The sequence below is a fragment of the Megascapheus bottae genome, chromosome 14 (genome assembly GCF_031878675.1).
Source record: "Megascapheus bottae isolate mThoBot1 chromosome 14, mThoBot2.hap1, whole genome shotgun sequence".
Classification (NCBI taxonomy): Eukaryota; Metazoa; Chordata; class Mammalia; order Rodentia; family Geomyidae; genus Megascapheus; species Megascapheus bottae.
Genome location: NC_143522.1, coordinates 52,348,788 through 52,353,548, shown reverse-complemented (window position 1 = coordinate 52,353,548; position 4,761 = coordinate 52,348,788).

The window sequence follows — 4,761 nt, the reverse complement described above, 5'->3', positions numbered from 1 at the left end:
CTAGCCCTCCTACCTTCATATGGTTAAGCCACACGATTGTGACCCACATTCTTTTCCAGCATTTAGAATTTCCTTATCAGTCCTCAATTCTAAATAGGATTTTCATCTGTCTTTGGGCTTATAGCTTATATCTGTCTTTAAGTGCCATTTCCTTCCTTTAAACTTCTGGTTCTTGTCATAGGGATTCTGCCTAACGCCCTTAGAGTCCAAACCCCTACACATGAGCTCCCAATAGGACTCATAGGGGTTTAACCTGTGAACCTTTTGTCTTAACACTTAATGATGAAGGGAAATGAGTAAAAAATGAAGCTTCCGGCAGTGGTGTGTACCTCTAAGATACAAAGTCCAGCAGACTGCCTCCAATTAACCATCAAAAACCAAAAGTAAGGGGGCAGGGAGTTTGGCCTAGTGATAAAGTGCTTGCCTAACATGCCCAAAGACCCCGGTTCTATTCCTTGGTACCACATACATAGAAAAAAACAGAAGTGGTGCTGTGGCTGAAGTGGTACTCGCCTTGAGAAAGCCCAAGAACGCTGCTCAAGCCCTGAGCTCAAGGACTGGCAAAAAAAAAATCCAGAAGTAGAACTGTGACTGAAATAGTACATGCTATCCTTGAACACAAAAGCTCAGGGACAGTGCACAAGCCCCCTGAGTTCAAGCCTCAAGATGGGCATTAAAAAAACAGGCAAAAGATTCCTGAACAGAATCCCAGGGTCACAACAGATAGGAGAGAGACTCAATAAATGGGACTACGTAAAAATAAAAAGTTTCTGTACAGATAAAAACATAGTTGCAAAAGTAGAGAGACACTTAACCAACTGGGAAAAGATATTCACCAATAATACATCTGACAAATGCTTAATATTCAGTATCTACAGGGAACTCAAGAAATTAATCCCCCCCTAAACCCAATAAACTATTCACTAAATGGGGAAGGGAACTAAAGAGAGACCTATCAGAAGAAGAGATTAAAATGGCAGAAAAGCATATGAGAAAATGTTCATCATCTATGGTCATAAAGGAAATGCAAATAAAAACAACCCTAAGATACCACCTTACCCCAACAAGAATGGCCAAGATTTTGAACTCAGACAATGACAGTTGCTGACAGAGTTGTGGAGAAAAAGGAACCCTACTGCACTGCTGGTGGGAATGTAAACTAGTTCAGCCACTCTGGAAAGCAGTGTGGAGGTTTCTTAAAGAACTGAAAATAGACCTTCCCTACGATCCCGCCATACCACTTCTGAGCATCTACCCTGAACATCATAACCCAAGATATGATAAGGACACCTGCTCAGCTATGTTCATCTCTGCACTATTCACAATAGCCAGGTGATGGAAACAATCCAGATACCCTGCTGCCGGTGAATGGATACAGAAAATGTGGTATATATACACAATGGAATTCTACATAGCCAACAGACAAGATAAAATAATGGCATTCGCAGGGAAGTGGATGAATCTAGAGCGATTCATGTTGAGTGAGACAAGTCAAGACCTAAGGCCCATGGTATCCTTAATATGTGGCTATTAAATCCAAAGAGTACAAGAGCAAGGACTCAATATCTGCATACCCAATGCTATGGACATGGTAATGGAAATATAAACATAACTATATAGATATAAAAACCTATGACTCTATAGGCATAATGTTTTATTTTCTAAAATTAATGTGTTTCTATGACATACAAACCCTTAACCTAATTTCGATTAAGTTCTAAATACTAAGTTCCAATGATTGTAAATAGAGATTCCCTTCTTGAACACTCATTTATTAAACCTGTCATTTAAAATATGATGTAAAAATCAACGTTAAGGGGCCGGGAGTTTGGCCTAGTGGTTAAAGTGCTTGCCTAGCATGCATGAAGACCAGGATTCGATTCCTCGGTACCACATACATAGAAAAAAGCCGGAAGTGGAGCTGAGGCTCAAGTGTTAGAGCTCTAGCCTTGAGAAAGTCCAAGGACAGTGCTCAGGCCCTGAGCTCAAGCCCAGGACTGGCAAAAAAAAAAAAAAAAAAAAATCAAGGTTAATAAAGAAAAAAAAAACAAAACTTGAAAGGAGGGGTCGTTTCACATTTAGAAAAAAAAAAGAAAAAAAAAGGCACTAATGGCTGGAGTTTGGCCTAGTGGTAATGTGTTTGCCTAGCATATACAAAGACCCAGGTTTGATTCCCTGGTACTACATATACAGAAAAGTGGTACTGTGGCTCAAGTAATAGAGTGCTATCCTTGAGGAAAGTCCAAGGACAGTGCTCAGGCCCTGAGTTCTGTGCTGAGGACTGGAAAAGGGGGGGAAAAAAGGCACTAATGACTCAGGCCTATAAATAAGATATTTGGGAGGCAGAGATCTAAGGATCAAAGTTGAAAGCCAATCTTGGAAAGGCAAAATTATGAGAACTCTTCTTTCAAATTAACTAGCAAAATGCTGGAAGTAGAGACATACCTCAAGTAGTAGAGTTCCAGCTTTCCAGCTATGAACAAATAAAAGATGAGTGCGAGCAGAGGGCTTGAATTCAAACCCTAATACTGCACCACATTTTTTTTTTCAAGTCATGGGGCTTGAACTGGGCTTGGGCACTGTCTCTGAGCTGTTCAGCTCAAGGCTACCACACAAACCCTGAACCATAGCCCCACTTCTGGTTAATTGGAGATAAGAATCTAGTGCCCAGGCTGGCTTTGAATCTTGATCCTCAGATCTCAGCCTCCTATGTAGCTAGGATTACAGGCAATGAGCCACTGCGCTGGCTGCAAAAAAAAATTTTAGAGGGAAAAATTTATATCAGTTTCCAAAGAGAAAAGTATAGTGACAATCCGTAGCTCAAAAATACTACTATTAGGGGCCGGGAGTTTGGCCTAGTGGTTAAAGTGCTTGCCTAGCATGCACGAAGACCCAGGTTCGATTCCTTTGTACCACATACATAGATAAAAGCCGGAAGTGGTGCTGAGGCTCAAGTGGTAGAGCTCTAGCCTTGAGAAAGTCCAAGGACAGTGCTCAGGCCCTGAGTTCATGGCCCAGGACTGGCAAAAAAAAAAAAAAAAAAAAAAAAAAACCTACTATTAAAAAATCAATGTGAAGGCCAGGAGTTTGTCCTAGTGGTAGAGTGCTTGCCTAACGTGCACGAAGACCCAGGTTCTATTCCTTGGTACCACATACGTAGAAAAAGCTGGAAGTGGTGCTGAGGCTCAAGTGGTAGAGCTCTAGCCTTGAGAAAAATCCAAGGACAGTGCTCAGACCCTGAGTTTAAGCCCAGGATTGCTAAAAAAAAAAAAATCAAATCAACATGAGCTGTGAAAACAAAGTAGGAGATGGCATAACAGTATTGTTAACAATTACACTTTATTAATTCCTTAGGTAATGTCTAGGTAAGTTCATTTGTTTTTGTTGTCTAGTTTGTAAACAAAGAAACTGATACCCAAAGGAATTAAGTAACTTGCCCCTCAGTCTCAACAAGCTCAACATCCTGTCCAAGAAGTCTTGTTTCACACCCACTGACCTTACCCTTACCTGTCTCAGTAGCACTGCAGAAGCCAAAGGCCTTGGAGTCAATGGGCAAGTGGCACTTTCCTAACTATAGCCAGAGCCTTTGACATACTGCAGAGCGTTCTCCCATTGAGCTATACCCCAGTCCTAACCCTGAATTCTTTTCAGTGCTCTATTTTTGCTCATCTTGTCTTGACTTTCTTCCCCCTTTCTGATAGTTAAAATCCTGACTTGTAAAATGCTAAAGCTTACCTAGTTGGAGTTAATTTCCCTTTTTAGTATTCTTTGTCTTATTGTGGATATCATTTTTCATTGACTTTTTTTTTTTTTGCCACTCCTGAGGCCTGAACTCGGGGCCTGAGCACAGTCCCTGAGCTTCTTTTGAGCAGAGCTAATGTTCTACCACTTGAGCCACTTCTGGATTTTTCTTCATTTGTGGTACCAAGGAATCCAACCCAGGGCACTGTGCTTGTTGGGCAAACACTCTACCACCAGGTCATACACCAGGCCCTTGCATTGACAATTTTTTGCAAACTATACTAAAGGGTTATATCCTGATGAGATCACTGTATAAATATTTTTCACTAAAAGTCTGTTGAATTCATGCCCTACTATTAAAGTCAGAGACGGGCATTTCAAGCAGTGTCCCTTCTAGCTTGTTTTCCCAAGCACTTTCATCCTTTCCTTTCTTCTCCACGAGAGAGGATGCATCTTTACTCCTTTTTGGAGTTACCATGGTAGCCTATGCTACTTTGTGTCAAAAGTGCTGCTTCCCATCTACCAGAGACTGTTTCCATGGCAACCAGGTAAAGGCACTAGTCATGAGCTGGATACAAGAAATGAATTTTCATCTAAGAGGTGCCTCTAAATCTTTCTCACTTCAGATGTACTTCCTCCTCCCTCCCAACTTTTGTATTCTTTATCCACAACTGGTTTGTTTCTGGTTGAGAACTCTGAATGTGAAATAAAGCAGACTAAGCAACTTAAGTCATGCAGGAGAGTGAGAGCAAAGAAAACGCTGACCACTTTAAAAATGTTGGAGCCTGGCGTGGTGGCTCAGGCCTATAATCCTAGCTACTCAGAAGGCTGAGATCTGAGGGTCTCGATTCACAGCCAGCTCAGGCACTAAAGTCCGTGAGACTCTTATCTCCTATTGATCACTAGAAAACAGGAAGTGGTGCTGTGGCTCAAGGGGTAGGGTGGTAGCCTTGAACTGAAGAGCTCAGGGGCAACGCCTAGGCCCAGAGTTCAAGCCACACAACCTACAAAACAAAAAAA